Source organism: Pristiophorus japonicus, chromosome 1, assembly GCF_044704955.1.
Source record: "Pristiophorus japonicus isolate sPriJap1 chromosome 1, sPriJap1.hap1, whole genome shotgun sequence".
Taxonomy (NCBI): Eukaryota; Metazoa; Chordata; class Chondrichthyes; family Pristiophoridae; genus Pristiophorus; species Pristiophorus japonicus.
Genome location: NC_091977.1, coordinates 455,977,985 through 455,999,895, shown reverse-complemented (window position 1 = coordinate 455,999,895; position 21,911 = coordinate 455,977,985). Strand labels below are relative to the sequence as shown.

Sequence of the window (21,911 nt, the reverse complement as noted above, 5' to 3'; positions counted from 1 at the left end):
GTCAAGTCTAGAGGTAACAAAGGCATGAATGAGGATTTCAGCAGGAAGAAGCGCTGAGGCAGGGCGGAGGCAGGCAATGTTACAGAGGTGGAAAAAGGTGGTTTTAGTTACGCCATGGATATGTGGCTGGAAACTCATTTCGGGGTCAAATGTGACACCTAGGTTGCGAGCAGTCTTGTTCACCCTCAGATTGATGCAAGAGAGAGGGATGGCGTCAGTGAGTAAGGAACACAGTTTGTGGCGGGGACCAAAGATAATGGCTTCGGTCTTCCCAATATTTAATTGGGAGAAAATTTCTGCTCATCCAGTACTGGCAATCTGACAATTTAGATACCAAGCAGGGGTCGACGGAAGTGGTGGAGAGGTAGAGCTGGGTGCAGTTTGTGTACATGTAGAAACTGACTCCGTGTTTTCAGATGATATAGCCAAGGGGCAGCATATAGATGAGAAATAAGAGGGGTCCAAGGTCAGATCCTTGGGGGACACCAGAGGTAACGATGTGGAAGTGGGAAGAGAAGCCATTGCTGGAGATTTTCTGGCTACGACTAGATAGTTAAGAATGGAACCAGGCGAGTGCAGTCCCACCTAGCTGGACATTGGTGGAGAGGAATTGGAGGAGGATGGAGTGGTCAACTGTGTCTAAGGCTGCAGACAGGTCCAGAAGGACAGGAGGAATAGTTTATAGAACATAGAAATAGGAGCAGGAGTAGGCCATATAGCCCCTCGAGTTTGCTCCGCCATTTAATACGATCACGGCTGATCCGATCATGGACTCAGGTCCACTTCCCTGCCCGCTCTCCATAACCCCTTAATCCCTTGTCGGTTAAGAAACTGTCGATCTCTGTCTTAAATTTATTCAATGTCACGGCTTCCACAACTCTATGAGGCAGCGAATTCCACAGATTTACAACCCTCAAAGAAATTTCTCCTCGTCTCAGTTTTAAATGGGCGGCCCCTTATTCTAAGGTTATGCCCCCTAGTTCTACTCACCCCCATCAGTGGAAACACCCTCTCTGAATCCACCTTGTCAGCCCCCTCATAATCTTATACGTTTCGGTAAGATCACCTCTCATTCTTCTGAATTCCAATGAGTTGAGGTCCAACTTCCTCAATCTTTCCTCATAAGTCAACCCCCTCATCTCAGGAATCAACCTAGTGAACCTTCTCTGAACTGCCTCCAAAGCAAGTATATCCTTTCATAAATATGGAAACCAAAACTGCACGCAGTATTCCAGGTGTGGCCTCACCAATACCCTGTATAACTGTAGCAAGACTTCCCTGCTTTTATACTCCATCCCCTTTGCAATAAAGGCCAAGATTCCATTTGCCATCCTGATCACTTGCTGTACCTGCATACTAACCTTTTGTGTTTCACACACAAGTACCCCCAGGTCCCACTGTACTGCAGCACTTGGCAATTTTTCTCCATTTAAATAATAACTTGCTCTTTGTCACAGTCACAAAGAATGTCATTAGCGACTTTGATAACAGCAGTTTTGGTTCTGTGGCAGGGGCGAAAGCCAGATTGAAGGGATACAAACACTGAATTCACGGAAAGATGATCACGGGTTTGGGATGCAACAACACGTTCAAGTACTTTGGACAGGAAAGGGAGGTTGGAGATGAGGCGATAACTAGCAAGCAAAGTGGGGTCAAGGGGTGGTTTTTTTTGAGGGGTGATGAAGCAGATTTGAAGGAGAGGGTCTCAGTACCTGAGGACAGAGAACCATTAACAGTGTCGGCTAACATGGAAGCCAGAAAAGGAAGTTGGGTGGTCAGCAGTTTAGTGGGAATAGGGTCAAGAGAGCAGGGAGTGGGTCTCATGGATAAAATGAGTTTGGAGAGATTAAGAGGGGAGATTAAAGAGAAACTAGAAAAAGATATGAGTTTAGGGCTAGGGCAGGTGGGAGTGTCAGATGAAGTTTGGCCCTGTGGGCTTGGTGAAGGAAGGGAACTCGCAGAGGCAGCTGATCGGATGGTCTCACTCTTTGATACAAAGAAGTCCATGAGCTCCTCACACTTGTTGTTGGAGGAGAGTGTGGTGGAGATATTAGCATATTTAAAAGCAGATTGCCAGTTTCCCAGTGACGACAATGATTTTTGAAGTGTTACTGAGAGCGGGAGGACAAGATAGGGAGACAGGACTGGGAGTGGGTGAGCTGCAGATAATTTTTGGAATAGAAGATGAAGGAGAAGGTTTTCCTTTGAGGCTTTTCTGGGAAATAGGGTAGGTCAGATGTGGGCAAGGAAGTGAAGCTTCTCGGTGAAGTTATATCTGGTATTGGGGGGGGTGGGTGGGGAATTGGGTGGGTCAGAAAACTGAGCATACAGGTGCAATAGGTGTGTAGGTTAGGGGACATAGGGTGCACAGGATAGGACTGCTGCAAGATAGTAGAAGGCAGCCTGGAAGCAATGTGGAAAATTAGAAGTTGAGAAAAATATGGGGCTACAATAGGGTAGAAATGAGTGAATACACTGCTGAGTAGAGGATATGGATGTGGGATTGATATATGGGAGGGGGAGACATTGAGAATCACATGAGGCATTGGGGTGACGGTGAGGTGGACTCAATTTGCTTTGGCACATCATTATACAGATAGGGACAGTTACATTTCTTGGGGTAATATTGGAGTACGCTAGGTGAAGGGAGTGGAAACAGCGGACTAGTGGGGGGGTAAGGGAACAGGGGAGGTGACAGTAGATGGGAAGGAAGCTATGGCAGGCAATCAGAGGGTAGGTGAGGTATCATGTCATTTCATATCCTTAGGGAGAATAGCTAGGAAATTGGGGCAGATGGAGGGATAAGGTGACCTGGAAGCATCAGGTGAACAAGGAGTTCATTCGATAGTTCAAAGGGGTAGGGAATACAATTAAGTGGGTGGGATGGTGTACTGGTAATGCGAAAGGTTTTCAGGCATGGTGGGTTCAAGGGAGAATGGGGAAGTGTGCAGCTGAGTTAAGAACATAAGAACATAAGAATTAGGAACAGGAGTAGGCCATCTAGCCCCTCGAGCCTGCTCCGCCATTCAACAAGATCATGGCTGATCTGGCCGTGGACTCAGCTCCACTTACCCGCCCGCTCCCCGTAACCCTTAATTCCCTTATTGGTTAAAAATCTATCTATCTGTGACTTGAATACATTCAATGAGCTAGCCTCAACTACTTCCTTGGGCAGAGAATTCCACAGATTCACAACACTCTGGGAGAAGAAATTCCTTCTCAACTCGGTTTTAAATTGGCTCCCCCGTATTTTGAGGTTGTGCCCCCTAGTTCTAGTCTCCCCGACCAGTGGAAACAACCTCTCTGCCTCTATCTTGTCTATCCCTTTCATTATTTTAAATGTTTCTATAAGATCACCCCTCATCCTTCTGAACTCCAACGAGTAAAGACCCAGTCTACTCAATCTATCATCATAAGGTAACCCCCTCATCTCCGGAATCAGCCTCGTGAATCGTCTCTGTACCCCCTCCAAAGCTAGTATATCCTCCCTTAAGTAAGGTGACCAAAACTGCACGCAGTACTCCAGATGTGGCCTCACCAATACCCTGTATAGTTGCAGATGGACCTCACTGCTTTTGTACTCCATCTCTCTCGCAATGAAGGGCAACATTCCATTCGCCTTCCTGATTACCTGCTGCACCTGCAAACTAACTTTTTGGGATTCATGCACAAGGACCCCCAGGTCCCTCTGCTCCGCAGCATGTTGTAATTTCTCCCCATTCAAATAATATTCCCTTTTACTGTTTTTTTCCCCCAAGGTGGATGACCTCACACTTTCCGACATTGTATTTCATCTACCAAACCTTAGTCCATTCGCTTAACCTATCTAAATCTCTTTGCAGCCTTTCTGTGTCCTCTACACAACCCGCTTTCCCACTAATCTTTGTGTCATCTGCAAATTTTGTTACACTACACTCTGTCCCCTCTTCCAGGTCATCTATGTATATTGTAAACAGTTGTGGTCCCAGCACCGATCCCTGTGGCACACCACTAACCACCGATTTCCAACCTGAAAAGGACCCATTTATCCTGACTCTCTGCTTTCTGTTCGCCAGCCAATTCTCGATCCATGCTAATACATTTCCTCTGACTCCGCGAACCCTTATCTTCTGCAGTAACCTTTTGTGTGGCACCTTATCGAATGCCTTTTGAAAATCTAAATACACCACATCCATCAGTACACCTCTATCCACCATGCTCGTTATATCCTCAAAGAATTCCAGTAAATTAGTTAAACATGATTTCCCCTTCATGAATCCATGTTGCGTCTGCTTGATTGCTCTATTCCTATCCAGATGTCCCGCTATTTCTTCCTTAATGATAGTTTCAAGCATTTTCCCCACTACAGAAGTTAAAAGCTGAATTTGCCCTTACGTGCTCCCTTTCACATCACCTACCCCAAAAGAAAAGAAAAACAGAGAAAGAAGCAGAAGGGCACAGAGACAGAACCAAAGAGAGTGATGGAGAGTGAAACAGAAGAAAAAGTAAGAGATACACAGCGACAGGAAGATGACAGAGATAGGTAAGAAACTATAGAGTAAATTTGCTGTTACTTTTTAAGTTGGTTCTTCCCATTCTGCTCCCCAATTTATTAATTAATTGTTGACGACTACCATATTAATTTAACATTTTTCTCCCCATTCTTGCTCGCAGCCTGCTCCCCAACTTCGTTTGCATTAGAGCTTTTTTTCATGTTCGTTTGCTTGTTCTTTATTTGATCTAATGTACGCTAATATTTTTCTTTGAACTAGGTAGGTGGTGCTTATAGAAAATTTACCTTCTAATTTACTGTATAAATAGAAGTGTGACAGTTTTTCAATAGTGTATTATTGTGGTGTGCTTATTATTGGTGTGATAGGGCCTGATTGTTGGTGTGTGTTGTAGATAAGCTGTGCTGTAATATTCATTGGTAACCTTTCATTTTTGCAAGTGAGAGGTCAAGCATTTGGTTTGAGTTGGATTAGTTTTCTTATTGCAAATGCATGGTGTCCAACACAAACAATTGCACATTTCGCTGTATTTTAAGGTCTCCAGTTTATTCTATTAATTTGTAATCTCCGGTCATTATACAGGGTAACACTTCTGTAGTGGGGAAAATGTTGTCACTGTTTTAAAAATTGTCATCAGCTTCATTGGGAACATGGAGAGAAGACATTACAGATCTTGAAACCCTGCGTTCAATGCAACTGTTTACATCTAAGTCAGGGTTGTATATATTTATTGCTTTGTTGGATTTTTGTTCTGTTCAAAAGAAAATATTCAATAAAAATAATTGTCACCAAAAGCAAATGACTGGGTTGAGCATTCTTAAATAAAAGGCCAAGGATGCAAAATTCAATCCTTATTGGCTGGATTACGCCATGAGAATTTTCCCAGCTTAGCATTAGTGCAGAATTACTGCTCCATTTCCCTTTGAATTATTTCGTCAGCACACTTATGGAGAAACTCCTCCAACTAAAAGATTGTTGGAAGTTAAGGATGTGGAACAACGTAGTGGCCAAGTATTTTCGACCAATAATACTTTATACCACAGTTGTTTTCACTTTTAACTCCAACCATGAATAAACATGACCACTCAGGCCTAAAAAAAACATTGCAATGAAATTTTCCAATAGCTGCCAGACTATGAACAGGATTGGAACCGACGTCCTCGGGGGAGTGTTTGCTAGTGCTGTTGGGGAGGGTTTAAACTAATATGGCAGGGGGATGGGAATCTATGCAGGGAGACAGAGGGAAGTAAAATGGGGGCAGAAGCAAAAGATAGAAAGGAGATAAGGAAAAGTGGAGGGCAGAGAAATCAAAGGCAAAAATCAAAAAGGGCCACATTACAAAATAATTCTAAAAGGACAAAGAGTGTTAAAAAAACAAGCCTGAAGGCTCTGTGTTTCAATGCGAGGAGTATTCGTAATAAGGTGGATAAATTAACTGCGCAGATAGCTGTTAACGGATATGATGTAATTGGGATTACGGAGACATGGCTCCAGGGTGACCAAGGTAGGGAACTCAACATCCAGGGGTATTCAATATTCAGGAAGGATAGACAGAAAGGAAAAGGAGGTGGGGTAGCGTTGCTGGTTAAAGAGGAGATTAATGCAATAGGAAGGAAGGACATTAGCTTGGATGAGGTGGAATCTGTATGGGTAGAGCTGCGGAACACCAAAGGGCAGAAAACGTTAGTGGGAGTGGTGTACAGACCACCAAACAGTAGTAGTGAGGTTGGGGATGGCACCAAACAGGAAATTAGGGATGCGTGCAAAAAAGGTACAGCAGTTATCATGGGAGACTTTAATCTACATATAGATTGGGCTAACCAAATTGGTAGCAATACAGTGGAGGAGGATTTCCTGGAGTGTATAAGGGATGGTTTTCTAGACCAATATGTCGAGGAACCAACCAGAGAGCTGGCCATTCTAGACTGGGTGTTGTGTAATGAGAGAGGATTAATTAGCAATCTTGTTTTGGGAGGCCTCTTGGGGAAGAGTGACCATAACATGGTAGAATTCTTCATTAAGATGGAGAGTGACACAGTTAATTCAGAGACTAGGGTTCTGAACTTAAAGAAAGGAAACTTCGATGGTACAAGACGTTAATTGGCTAGGGTACTTAAAGGGTTGACAGTGGATAGGCAATGGCAGACATTTAAAGATCACATGGATGAACTTCAACAATTGTGCATCCCTGTCTGGTGTAAAAAAACAGGGAAGGTGGCTCAACCGTGGCTAACAAGGGAAATTAGGGATAGTGTTAAATCCAAGGAAGAGGCATATAAATTGGCCAGAAAAAGCAGCAAACTTGAGGACTGGGAGAAATTTAGAATTCAGCAGAGGAGGACAAAGTGGTTAATTAGGAGGGGGAAATAGAGTATGAGAGTAAGCTTGCAAGGAACATAAAAACTGAATGCAAAAGCTTCCATAGATATGTGAAGAGAAAAAGATTAGTGAAGACAAATATAGGTCCTTTGCAGTCAGCATCAGGTGAATTTATAATGGGGAACAAAGAAATGGCAGACCAATTGAACAAATATTTTGGTTTTGTCTTCACTAAGGAAGACACAAATAACCTTCTGGAAATACTAGGGGACTGAGGGTCTAGCGAGGAGGAACTGAAGGAAATCCTTATTTGTCAAGAAATTGATGGGATTGAAGGCTGATAAATCCCCAGGGCCTGATAGTCTGCATCCCAGAGTACTTAAGGAAGTGGCCCTAGAAATAGTGGATGCACTGGTGGTCATTTTCCAACATTCTATAGACTCTGGATCAGTTCCTATGGATTGGAGGGTCGAGAATGTAACCTTACTTTTTAAAAAAAGGAGGGAGAGAGAAAACATTTAATTATAGACCGGTTTGCCTGACATCGGTAGTGGGGAAAATGTTGGAATCAATTATTAAAGATGTAGTAGCAGCGCATTTGGAAAGCAGTGACAGGATCGGTCTAAGTCAGCATGGATTTATGAAAGGGAAATCATGCTTGACAAATCTTCTAGAATTTTTTGAGGATGTAACTAGTAGAGTGGACAAGGGAGAACCAGTGGATGTGTTGTATTTGGACTTTCAAAAGGCTTTTGACAAGGTCCCGCACAAGAGATTGGTGTACTGAATTAAAGCACATGGTATTGGGAGTAATGTACTAACGTGGATGGAGAACTGGTTGGCAGACAGGAAGCAAAGAGTAGGAATAAACCGATCCTTTTCAGAATGGCAGGCAGCGACTAGTGGGGTACCGCAAGGTTCAGTGCGAGGACCCCAGTTATTTACAATGTACATTAATGATTTAGACAAAGGAATTGAATGTAATATCTCCAAGTTTGCAGACGACACTAAGTTAGGTGGCAGTGTGAGCTGTGAGGAGGATGCTAAGAGGCTGCAGAGTGACTTGGACAGGTTAGGTGAGTGGGCAAATGCATGGCAGAAGCAGTAGAATGTAGATAAATGTGAGGTTATCCACTTTGGTGGCAAAACCAGGAAGGCAGATTATTATCTGAATGGTGACAGATTAGGAAAAGGGGAGGTGCAGTGAGACCTGGGTGTCACGGTACATCAGTCATTGAATGTTGGCATGCAGGTACAGCAGGTGATGAAGGAGGCAAGTGGCATGTTGGTCTTCATAGCGAGAGGATTTGAGTATAGGAGCAGGGAGGACTTACTGCAATTGTACAGGGCCTTGGTGAGGCCACACCTTGAATATTGTGTACCGTTTTGGTCTTCTAATCTGAGGAAGGACATTCTTGCTATTGAGGCAGTGCAGCGAAGGTTCACCAGACTGATTCCCAGGATGGCAGGACTGACGCAGGAAGACAGACTGGATCGACTAGGCTTATATTCACTGGAATTTAGAAGAATGAGAGGGGATCTCATAGAAACATATAACATTCTGATGGGATTGGACAGGTTAGATGCAGGAAGAATGTTCCCGATGTTGGGGAAGTCCAGAACCAGGGGTCACAGTCAAAGGATAAGAGGTAAGCATTTAGGACCGAGATGAGGAGAAACTTTTTCACTCAGAGAATTGTGAACCTGTGGAATTCTCTACCACAGAAAGTTGTTGAGACCAGTTCGTTCGATATATTCAAAAGGGAGTTAGATGTGGCCCCTACGGCTAAAGGGATCAAAGGTATGGCGAGAAAGCAGGAATGGGGTACTGAAGTTGCATGATCAGCCATGATCATATTGAATGGTAGTGCAGGCTCGAAGGGCCAAATGGCCTACTCCTGCACCTATTTTCTATGTTAACATGAAACAAAGATAATACGAACATAGGAACAGGAGTAGCCTATTTATTCCCTCGATCCTATTCCGCCATTCAATAAGATCATGGCTGATCTGCAACCTAACGCCATATACCCACCTTTACGCCATTTCCCTTAATACCTTTGGTTAGAAAAATCTATCAACCTCAAATTTAAAATTAACAATTGATCTAGCATCAATTGCCATTTGCGGAAGAGTGTTTCAAACTTCTACCATCTTTAGTGTGTAAAAGTGTTTCCTAATTTCACTCCTGAAAGGTCTGGCTCTAATTTTTAGACAATGCCCCCTAGTTCTAGACTCCCCAGGCAGCAAAAATAGTTTCTATCTGATCCCCTTAATATCTTAAAAAACAATCTCTGATCCCCTTAATATCTTAAAAAACAATCAAATCACCCCTTAATCTTCTGAATTCCAGGGAATACAACCCTAGTTTGTGTAATCTCATCAGATAATTTAACCCCTGGAATCCAGGCATCATTTTGGTAAATCTACACTGCATTCCCTCCAAGGCCACTATATCCTTCCTGATGTGTGGTGCCCAGAACTGCTCACAGTATTCCAGATGTGATCTGACCAGGACTTCTACCAATTGTACTGTAATCCTCTAGTTTCAAGGCCAGCATTGCATTGGTCTTTTTGAATATTTTCTGTACCTGTTCATGTCATTTTAATGAGCTTTGCATCTGGACCCCAAGTCTCTTTGGACCTCCACTGTTTTTAGCTTTTCACCATTAAGAAAGTACCCTGTTCTATTCTTTTTCAGTCCAAAGTCGATGACCTCACATTTGCCTACACTGAAATCTATTTGCCATAGTTTTGCCCATTCACTTAATCTTATCACTATCTCTGTAATTTATGCTTACATCTACACTGCCTACAATGCTGCCTATCTTTATGTCACGGCAAACTTGGATATGTGGCTTTCTATCCCATCATCAAAATCGTTCATAAATACGGTGAATAGTTGAGGCCCCAACACAGATCGTTGTGGGACACCACTAGCCACACCCCGTCAATTAGAGTACCTGCCCGTTATCAATTCCATGTGCTTCAACCTTAGTTAACAGCTTCCTATGGGACTTAATCAAATGCTTTCTGAAAGTCCATATAAATAACATTAATTGACATTCCCCTGTCCACTACTTTAGTCACCTCTTCAAAAAATTAAATCAATCAGATTCGTCTGGCATGACCTACCTTTTACAAATCCATGCTGGCTTTCTGATTAGCTGAAAATTTTCAAGGTCACCCTGTCCTTAATTATAGACTAATAATTTTCCAAAAACAGATGTTAGGCTAACTGGTCTATAATTCCCTGGTTTCCCTCTCTCACCATTCTTAAATAGCAGAGTGACATGTGCAATTTTCCAATCCAAAGAAACGGTTACTGAATCGAGAGAACTTACTTTAAAACCCTTGGTTGGAAACCATTTGGTCCTGGGGATTTGTCACTCTTTAGTGCCATTATTTTCTTCATTATTGTTATTTTGCTTATGTTAACTTTGTTGAGTCCCTGTCCCTGATTCAATATTAGTGTCCTTGGGAATTCTGGCATGCTATCCTCTTCGTCTTACTGTAAATACTGACACAAAGTAATTATTCAACATGTCCGCCATTTACTTATCATTGACAATATTACCGATCAGATTTCAAGGGGCCAACATTGCTCCTGACCACCCTCTTTTTCCTAATATGATTATATACATTTATTGTGTTGATTTTGATATACCTTACAAGTTTATTTTCATACTCCCTGATCTTTGTACCTTTCCCATTCGCCAGGATCTGTGCCATTTTTTGCATGCTTGTTCTTTTAGTTTTATATTGTCTTTTACCTCTTTAGTCGTCCATGGCTGACTTTTCTGGGCAAATAATCCTATAGACAGTCTCAGCAACTGAAAAGTCATCATCGTTATGCATTCCTAAGATCACCTTCACCAATATGTTAGGAAAACTGAAATGCTTCAACCTTACGCTTTCATTAATAGAAAAAGTTCCTAAGGAGATTTTTTACATATAATTTTCAAATATTTTGTGGTAAAAATCAGAACATTTTCCCCAATGTATTCCTAATTTAAATGGCACATTTGATCATGTAACTGGCTGCAAGAAGTTTTTTTGTTGCTCTATCCATGTACAAATTAAAACAAAACTTGTTGCTCCAGTTCACAGCACAGGCTTTTCCAGTGTTCCAAATTAGAGAGACTGGTCCAGTTACAATGTTATTAAAATAAGTTTTTCAAACTAGGATACACAGACTCTTGGGGGGGGGGGGGGGGGGGTCAGTATTTTTTTGACTTATTTGCGTATCATTTCCATTGCTGCATGAAAGCTGCAATGATAAGACTGTTTTCCCATGAGTAGGTGACACTGTCTATTGGTTAGAGCAGCGGTTCGCCAGGAATGGGTCAATTTTTGCAGAAGTGTGTTACTATTTGCAAGGGGTCACCACACATAAAAATTCAAAAACTACTGTTATTAAAAACCAAGAAAAGTTTATTTCTTGCTGCCAGCACTGTTTTAAAAAAAAATTGAAATTGAAGTACAGTACTGGCCAATTACTGAGCTGTATTTCTGTAGACTGTTCTTTTTGTATGCTAGTTCTCAGCCTTGTTGACACTCCCATGAAGCTCATTCCACGATCTGCCCTGCTCTCTCCTCTGTTCCAGTTTGAGGAATGTTAGTTTCAAGCTACTGGAGGTAGAGTTTACCAAAATTCTTAACAAAGAGTGAAATCACTATGTAAATTTCAATAAGCACTTTAACCTAAAGGAATAAATAATTAAATGAGAGCAGAAAAAACCCATCTATGCAGAAATAACTAAATAATGTCAGAAGTAGAGTAATAAAGAAGCAAAGATAGACACCAAAATCAATTGAAAGATGTTGAAGAAGATCAATGGTTCAATAAAAGTCAAAACTGGAGGAAATAAAATAAATACACTTAAAAGGGAAAAACAGATTTTTTTTAAATGGAGAAAACCGATAGGCAAATAAACGTGTTAATGATACAAACAGCAAAATAAAAAGGAAACAAGGACATAGCAGAAAATTAAAATGACCAAGTTAAAAGGTAAATAAAAAGGGCTGGGTTGAATTATATAAAGAAGACTTGCATTTATATAGTGCCTTTCACGACCACCGGATGTCTCAAAGCGCTTTACAGCCAATGAAGTACTTTTAGTCACTCTTGTAATGTGGAAAACGTGGCCGTCAATTTGTGCACAGCCAGCTCCCATAAACAGCAATGTGATGATGACCAGATAAACTGGATTTTTTTGTTATGTTGATTGAGGGATAAATATTGGTCAGGACACCGGGGATAACTCCCCTAACTCTTCTTCGAAATAGTGCCATAGGATCTTTTACATCCACCTGAGAGAACGGATCTTGGTTTAACGTCTCATCCAAAAGACAGCACCTCCAACAATGCAGTACTGCGCTGGAGTGTCAGCCTAGATTTTTATGCTGAAGTCTCTGGAGTGGGACTTGAACCCACAACATTCTGACTCGGGTGAGCATGCTATCCACTGAGCTACGGCTGACACTGATATAGAATTACACTGAGTTGGTTGATCTGAGTTAGATAGTGTTAGGAATACTAGAACTGCCCTCAGTGCCCCAAAGATAGGTAGTGGACTGTTACATCAGTAAGAAATCAATTATTTTAGTTGAGGAAAATTATGGACAGTCTCCCACCTTCACTTCTCAACTGGTATAACAGGTACCTCTGCGGTCTTAAATCCACTGGCTGTAAAACTAAACGCACATAGCTTTCAACTACCTGATTGGTAAGTGACGTATTTGCCTGCAACACTTCAAACTGCACACTACTTCCTGTCCAAAAATGCAGACTATTCAAGGTCATCACAGAGACCAGACAGAGCTCCAGCATCTTCTTCACACAAACTAACTATTCAGTTTTCCCCCCTTCACATACACAAACACACATACTCATCCTCATCTCAAGTTCTAAATGGGAGAAATTCATGGACGTCTTTGTGACCAAATTCAAAACCATCTGCATAGCCTCCACTGGTTGTTTAACTTCCCATACAACCTCAACTACTCTCCAACCAAGTTCTCACCTACCCTGTTCTCCATCTCCACCTCAACAGACACCCCATTCATGAAGCCTGCTGCTTTGATTCTCTCACATGGCAGCTACTGACTGCCAAATTTAATTTCCTTAACCCCATGTTTGTTGACATTATCACTCTGTCTCTATACTAGGGAACTGTATCCACCTTCCTCAAGAAACCCACCATTAACCCTTCCAATCTCTCCAACTACCACCCGATCAACCTTTCCTTTGTCTTCAAAGACTTGGAATTTGTCTTTGTCTTGCAACTAAAATCCCATCACTCCTTCGTGTAAAACTCTCCTTATCCTTAAAACCTTCAATCAGGTTTCTACCCTGCCAACAGTACTAAGATTACATTAGTCAAAGTCACCAACAAGTGTCACCTGTGGCTCAGTGGTGGCACACACTCCTCTGAGTCAGAAGGTTGTGGATTCAAATCCCACTCCAGGGACTCGAGCACATGAATCTAGGCTGACACTCCAGTGCACTGCTGAGGGAGTGCTGCACTGTCGGAGGTGCCATCTTTCGGATGAGATGTTAAACTAATGTCTGCTCTCAGGTGGACGTAAAAGATCCCAAGGCACTATTTTGAAGAGCATGGGAGTTATCCCCGGTGTCCTTACCAATATTTATCCCTCAATCAACATAGCAAAAACAGATTATCTGGTCATTATCACATTGTTGTTTGTGGGAGCTTGCTGTGCACAAATTGGCTGCCGCGTTTCCTACATTACAACAGTGACTACATTCCAAAAGTACTTAATTGGCTGTAAAGCGCTTTGAGACGGCGGTGGTCATGAAAGGCTCTATATAAATTCAAGTCTTTCTTTTATATTGTGCAACTGCAGCTATGACTCTCTGTCTCTACTCATCCTCCTCCACCTGTTGGCCACCTTGAAAATTGTTGGCAATTCCATTGCAGCTTAGACGTTAGCACGTGTGAATCAGACAGTGAGTTAGAGTGGTTGGCACATGAAACATCAAGCATGTTGCGAGGCAGAATTGAAAGGGGCTTTGAAAGAGTCACTCATCTACAGCAGTCTTCTCTTCCGCAGATAGTGGAAGTGCTGAGTCTCAGCTCACGGGAGTGACAGTGACTTGATAGGAACAACACGTGCTAGCCTCTCTCAGAATTCTCAGAATGTGATTCCTCCTTCGTCACCCCCTCTGCAATGTTCACCATCGTGCCAACAAGTCAGCTGGGCCAGACTTCCCTGACAGCAGCTGAGGAGCAGCAGTCTGAAACCGGTATGACAGTGCTCACAGAAACATAAAGCTAATCATAAGGTTTTTCGCGATCTTCATTCAGTTTTTCATATTCTGGTAACTTCCAAAGCCATGATTTGGCAAACTGAATTCCTGCCTCTCTCCATCACATTGCACAATGTTGTATTGTGCATCCTGAAACTGCAGCTACAGTGAAATGAAACCCTTTTCTAATCGATTACACTTAACCAGACATCAAACCCCTATTATTCTACATTGTCATATTGCTGCCATGGTGAGTCCAGGTGATTTAGCAGTGTGAAAGGTCGAAGAAATTTCAAAGTTGTTCAATAGAAATTATTTTAATTTAAAACTAACATATACAATTCTCACTGAAAGAAACAAAATCACACCACTCTTGTATGGCACCAGGTTTCAGTGGTGTCTCAAACTCAGTACAACCCGACTTAAAAATCAGTAACTGCATAGTTGGACTCTGACTTTTGACTATTTATAAGGCTCTCCCCTGCCTGTCTGCGGCGAGTACCTCCAATGACTCACGAAACCCGGAAGCGCATCACAAACACGAAGATAAGGACACGGGTCCTACTCCAAACACTGTGCACCGTGGACTTTTGTGGGCTGTATCCTTGATTGGTCAATTCAGAAACTGAGAGGACTGCATGTGCAGCTTCTCAAACAACGATTTTTTTCAGCATAGCAAATATGCTGACACAGAAGGGAAAAATAAAAGGAACAGAGTATCAGCATGGGGGGGGGGGGGGGGGAGAACAGCTTCTGATTGTAATATCACTAATTAAAGGCAGTTTAAAGCAAGAACCCAATTAAGAAACTCCATTAAAAATCTTGCATTTATATAACAACCTTACCGTAATAAAACATTTCAAGGCACTTTACATAGGACAGTGCGGAACCAGGAATGTTCCAAAAACTTGAGAGATAGCTGAATATACAAAAACTTGCATTTATATAGCGCCTTTAACGTAGTGAAACGTCCCAAGGCACTTCACAGGGGTATTATGAGTTAAAAAATTTGACACTGAGCCGCACAAGTAGAAATTAGCGCAGGTGACCAAAAGCTTGGTCAAAGAGATACGTTTTAAGGAGCGTCTTGAAGGAAGAGAGAGAGATAGAGAGGGTGAGAGGCTTAGGCAGGGAGTTCCAGAGTTTGGGGCCGAGGCAATAGAAGGCACGGCCACCAATTGTTGAGCGATTAAAATCAGGGATGCTCAAGAGGGCAGAATTAGAGGAGCGCAGACATCTCGGGGGGGTGGGGGGGGGTTCTGGCACTGGAGGAGATCACAAAGAAAGGGAGGGGCGAGGCCATGGAGGGATCTAAAAATAAAGATGAGAATTTTGAAATCGAGGTGTTGCTTAACTGGAAGCCAATGTAGGTCAGCGAGCACAGGGGTGATGGGTGAGCGGGACTTGGTGCAAGTTAAGACACGGGCAGCCAAGTTTTGGATCACCTCTAGTTTATGTAGTGTAGAATGTGGGAGGCCAGGCAGGAGTGCGTTGGAATAGTGAAGTCTAGAGATAAAAAAGGCATGGATGAGGGCTTCAGCAGCGGATGAGCTGAGACAAGGGCGGAGACGGGTGATGTTATGGAGGTGGAAATATGCTGCGGATATGTGGTCACAAGTTCATTTCAGGGTCAAATACGACACCAAGGTTGCAAACAGTCTGGTTCGGATTCAGACAGAAGTTGGGGAGAGTGATGGAGTCAGCGGCTAGGGAACGGAGTCTGTGGCGGGGACCGAAAATAATGGCTTCGGTCTTCCCAATATTCAATTGGAGAAAATTTCTGCTCATCCAGAACTGGATGTTGGATAAGCAGTCTGATAATTTAAAGACGGTGGAGGGGTCGAGAGAAGTAGTACTGAGGTGGAGCTGGGTGTCACAGCGTACATGTTGAAACTGAAGCTGTGTTTTCGGATGATGTCGCCAAGGGACAACATGTAGATGAGAAATAGGAGGGGGCCAAAGATAAATCCGTAAGGGACACCAGAGGTAATGATGTAGGGAAGGGAAGAGAAGCTGTGGCAGGTGATTCTCTGACTACGGTTAGATAGGTAAGAATGGAAGAATGGAACGTAAGTGCAGTCCCACCCAGCTGGACGACAGTGGAGAGGCGCTGGAGAAGAAGAGTGGTCAACTGTGTCAAAGGCTGCAGACAAGTCAAGAAGGACAAAGAGGGATAGTTTGCCTTTGTCATAGTCACAAAGGATGTAATTTGTGACACTGATGAGAGCCAGAAAAGAAGGTTGGGTGATCAGCAGTTTGGTGGGAATAGGGTCCAAAAAGCAGGAAGTGGGTCTCATGTCTCATGGACAGGATGAGCTCAGAAAGGTCATAAAGGGAGATCGGATAGAAGCTAGAGAAAGATGTGAGGTCAGGGCTAGGGCAGGGGGGATCCTTAGATGAAGTTTGGCCTGGTGAGCTAGGGGAAGGAAGGGAAGAGGCAGAGGTGGTCGAACAGATGGTCTCAATCTTAGAGACAAAGAAGTCGATGAGCTACTCACTGATAGTGCTTTATGTGGTCCAGCCATATCTAGCAGTGAATGGTTAAACCAGTTGTCCTCCATATCGGTTCAAGTCTGCGTCTCTTGGACTTAAGGGAGTGAAGATCAGGGCTGTACCTGGGGAACGGCCAGGGTGAGAGAGAGTAATTGTTTTAACAGGGACTAGGGCATCAAAGGTGGTGGTGAGGGTGTAAATGCTGCAGCTACCGATCTGCTCAATGTCATGGTGAAAGGTTGGATAGTTGGAGTTCATAAGTGCAGTTGTGAGAGAGTAGGTTTTTTTCCAGGGACAGGCACAGAAGAAGGTAGGATTGGGGGGGGGGGTACGGTGGAAGTGGGATGTAGTTGGAGAGCGATACGAGACAGTGGTCAGAGATGACCTTATCTGCAATTAGCACGATGGGAGTAGCGAGGCCACGAGAGATGGCAAGGTCAAGGGGGTGGCCGTGAATATGGGTTGGGGAGTTTACATGGAGGGAGTTATTAAGGGAGGCTAGGCAGCTAGTGAACTCAGAGGAGAGAGAGCATCATGAATTGAGATGGAGGTTGAAATCACCGAGAATGAGAAGTCGTTCGGTGCAAAGGCAGAGGGAGGAAAGTAGTGAATAAATATCGATAATAAAATTTTTATGGTATTTGGGTGGGTGGTAGAGAACGAAAGAATTTGAAATGAGAGGCGAGAGGGGTGGAATAGGGTGAGATGCTCAAAGGAGGAAAGTGCCGGAGGTGTTGGGGGACAGACCAAGGTGTGATTTGCTGATGAGAGCCACACCGGTTCCATGGCGGTCTGAACGGGGCAAGTGGTGGAAGGTATAGCCAGGCGGGGCAGCTTCACTCAAGGGTAACGCGACATCGCCCTTCAACCAGGTTTCCGTCAGGGCCGTGACGTTGATGCCATCATCCACGATAAGTTCAAAAAGGCAGGTTTTGAGGAGGCTTTAATAAGGTGTAGAGAGAAGTAGCCATGCAATTTGGTTTAGGGAGAGAGCTCCTAAAAGTAGAAGCAAAATTGCTGAATGCTTTGTCACTAAAAGAGCTGCAGTGTCAAAGGGGTGCACGCCAGAGTCAGAGGTCATGGGGAATTCCCTGAGATCTGGGGTTAAATGAGCTTGTAGAAGCAGGGAGGGGTAAAGCTATGGAAGAAATCGTAAAAATGTTGAATTTAGTGCACTAGGGAACAGGGAGCATTGGATGTTTACATGGGTAAGAGTGACCAGCCAGTGGGAGATCCCATGTAAGCAGTGGAGTTCTGGATGAGCTAAAGCTTGTTTACTGGGAAGGCAAGTGAAAAACAAACGGAAGAAGTTGAGTCTTAATGCAACTGCTCTTCGGCTTCAAGGAGCGTCCACAGGGAAGGTGGCTTAGAACTAGAGTATTCCTTGCCGTGACAAAGGGAGGGAATTCTTCAAGATCCATTTCCACAACTCTCTGGGGATCAGACTGCCCTGCCATTCTCATCAAGGAGAATATGAGGGAAATAAATTAAATAAAAATTACAAAATATAATCTTTTGCCCAAAAGAAGCCTTAGTTGTGCTGAGTGTAAATAAAATGGCTGTGAAATTTGGCACCTTAGCGCTGGCTGATAAGGCCGGTTTCGGCATAACATTGGTGGTGGCTGCCTTGCTTCTGCTCACTTCCAAAGGCGCCGCAAATCAATCCTGAGATGTACTGCAACCCTAAAAGCCATACTCAGTTAATGTGCAGTTGGTGTGTGACCACGCCCAACAGATCATGATGGTGAATGCCCAGTAGCCTGGCAGCAGTCATGATGCCTTCATCCTGTGCCAGTCTGGGTGCCAGCCAACACGTTGAACGTGAGGGGGCTGCTTGGAGACAAGGGCTATCCGCTCTACACTGGAATGATGATTCCCCTCGGCAATCCCACTACTCGTGGTCAGCAATCATATAATGAGAGCCATGCTGCCATGAGGAACCTCATCAAGCAGACCATTCAGGTGCTAAAGCAACGATTCTACTGCCTTGACCACTCGGGAAGAGTGCTCCGGCACATGCCAGAGCTAATGTCACATTTCGTGGTGGTCTGCACAACTGGGTTCTCCACAACTAGGCCATCATGATGGCACAACGCTTGCCACCACAGGTTACATGACCAGCTCTTGAGGAGGAAAAAGAAGAGGAGGTGAAGGAAGAAGAGGAGGTGAAGGAGGAAGAGGAGGAGGAGGCAGGCAGTACATTTCTGTTTCGAAGGGGTTGTCTGTGAGCACCTCATCAGAATCCGGTTCCCCTGAAATGAAACCCCAGATCCCTGTTGCTCACCACTTCCCCATCTTACCATCCCTGTGTCACGGAAGATAACAGCTTGGGCACAATGCTGAAATGAGAGCCACCACAAACCAAACACTCCCAACGTAATTTATAAATGAATCAATTCAAAACTACATCACAAATTCAACTAACCAACCTTGCGCATTCCCTTTGTGTCCGTCTTTTGCCTATTCTCGTGCTCCTACGCATTGCTACCGCAGTGGCTGCTGCAGTGGCTGCAGCATGGCTGGTGGAAGGCTGCTGATTTTCATTGCGGGACACTGCAAGTGGCCTTGCAAGACAACCTCAAGCAGCTCTGGGCCTGGAAGACTTGGCTGTAGACTGCACCACTTCAGCATGGGCGGCAGCAGTCTGGGCTGTCTGGTTGACAGGCAGCAGCAAGGGCACTGGTGGAGTGGCAGCAGTGGGAGTAGGAATGCTGTCATCCTGAGAGAGAACAGCAGATTCTTGCTCCACAGAGCCATTGCCACAACCCCGGGGCGGCGTCTCAGCATTCCTGGTCATCTGTTGGAGCACAGATTGCTGAACTGCTGCGAGACCCTGCAAGCCCCTTTCCACATGTAAATCTAGCCACCATGGCATCAGTCTCAGCTTGTGTGGCAGCAAGGGGACACAGCACGAGAGCAGTTTAAGCTTGAGTGGCAGCAAGCTGAGCCTGCATGAGAATCTGATCTTCCAGTGCAGCACTCAGACGTTGGGTCGCTTGAACTGCTATGGAAGCTACGACATTGCCCATCACACCCAGCATCATTCTTGGGTCCACAGTGTTCTAATGGAGTTACCCATTATAATGTATGCATCTGTGAGGGCTCACAGATTTGTAGAGCTGTTGCATTGTGAGTGGCTTAGCCAGTCACATGATGTTCACAAGACTCAAGGAAACCTCAGTCAGTTGGGTCTAGGTCATCCACGATGAGGTATGCAGTTGTTAGCCTAGTGGATGAACTGGTAATGTGTAGTGTAGAAATCAAGCGCTCCAAGCTCCGCGTAAAGCCCTGTGCAATGTTAGACCTGGACTCCTCCATGCTCCTTGATAGTGACAAGAGGCTCTTTGGCAGGCCTGCTATTGTACCAAGCATTTCTGTGCATGCCCATCACACTTCTTCTGAAGGCCGCCCCATCGAAGACATCATCTGAGTTCTGTGCAACAGAACTCGCGCGCGAACTTGCCCTCCAGGGAGTTGGTATCCGAGCTACCCTTTCCCCTGGCCTGGCTGCAGCCCACATACCCCGTGACTCACCACGTGCAGATTCTGCCTCTATACTACCCTGTAAAGTCTACGCAGTGCCTTTTTCTGAGCTGGTGCCTGGGAGTGTCACAGCGAGTGACAGTGCCTGTTCTTCTCCTCTACTAGGTTGGAGCCAGGCTGGGCTGTTGGCAGTTTTGGGGTATCTGAAAGGAGAAAGGCATAAGGGTCAGGGTGTTGTGAGGGGAGGGGGTATTAAGCAAGACATGCATGATTACATCATGAGTAGCTTGCAAGTGAGAAGAGATTGCATCATGAGGGAGAAGTGGGATGTGAGAAGAAGAATTAGTTATGAGCATACCGTCATCGGCAATGCTTGCTATGACCTCAATGACTGCCCCTTCAATTATCTCCAGCATAGTCTCCTCCAGTGCAGTGAGGTTCTGAAGACGTGCTTCCCCTCCACCTGTCGGCTGTTGTTCAAGTCTGTCATGCATCACTTTGGCCTGCAAGGGCAAAGGAAGTGTGTCAGTGAGCAGGATGCAATGTGTTTGGCTGATGTGCCTGTCTTGGTTAAATAGTTGGCAGTGTGTGCAAGGTGTAAGATGTGGGTGTGAGGCTTACAGCAGTGGTAAGTATGAGGTGAGGTGAAGCTATAATTGTGAGGTATGAATTGTGATAGCTAGAGATTGATGGTAGGTGAGTGATGGGGGTGTGGTGCATTGATCAGTGTGTGTGGCTAGTGGTGCACTTGATGTGATATGGCATTCGAAGATGCATTCACTCACCTTGACCACTCTTGTGAGGTCATTAAACTTTTTGTAGCACTGGATCCAGTTCCTGCGGGCAACACAAATGGTACTGACGGTTTTCTGCTCCCTCCTCCCACTGCCTTCTGGCATGTTGCCTGGACTGCCTCCTGCCCGCCTGCGGGTAGAGGGCATGTCATCTTCTGTACACCCTCGGGACCAAGGCCTCCAGTGGTGCATCAGCGAATTTCCTTCCCCTTTCTCTTCCATATTGAGCCCTGGCTGCATGCAGAGTGACAATGAGGTGCTTTTGCAAAAAGTACCACCCTTTTAAAAAGTGCAGAGAGCCTAGGCAAAATTTTTACAGGCACTTGATATTGGCCCCCCTGCTGAGCACTGAGCCAACCAGCAGTGTGTTTGGCGCAGACCTCAGCGCTTCAATCTTTATAATGAGCAAGCAGCACGAATTTTGTGTGTTGCCTGCACCACTTTGAACGGGCGCGGGTAGATCGTGCTTCGTGCTCCCCACGCTGGTTTTCGAGTCCAATCCAACTTCAACCCGCATAAGTTTTTTTTTAAAACTGCAAGCTGTATTCATAGGTAAGAAAACTCTTTCTGAGTCGTGCTGCCAACAACTTTAGGTGACAGTGTAAAATGGATTATAGTGATTCAGCCGCTCGTTAGACATCTCTTGAGATTTTCATCGACTTCAATGGAAGAGATGTACAACTATGTCCAGGGAGCACACAAATTCCCAAATGCCGAATTAGAAAACTATAATGGAAGTAAGCAAATTTGAATCTTGAGTTTACAGCGGAACTTCAGGTTTCCATATAGCCCAAACCACAAAGCTTGACGAGCAGTCATATCCACTATTAAAACAGATTACCAATGGAGAGTGGTCAATAAAATACTCTATCAAGCAATGTCTTAAAAATTATTTTGTGCAGATTATGCAGATCTAAAAATCAAGCGTGAAATCATTGTTATAAAACTGCACCCCGAACTACCAAGGTCATTGGTTTCCATTGCATAACATGCATACTGAGCAAATGATAACATTCTATCTCTTGCCTACATATTAAGCAATTTTTTCCTTCATTTTTC

General features: G+C 44.2%; 1 protein-coding gene across 5 annotated transcripts in view; it reads right to left on the bottom strand.

Moving 5' to 3' along the window:
- The window catches only part of LOC139276100 (NEDD4-like E3 ubiquitin-protein ligase WWP1), a 298,242-nt gene that overhangs the window by 105,648 nt on the left and 170,683 nt on the right, over positions 1–21,911 (bottom strand). The gene's annotated exons all lie outside the window — the stretch shown is intronic.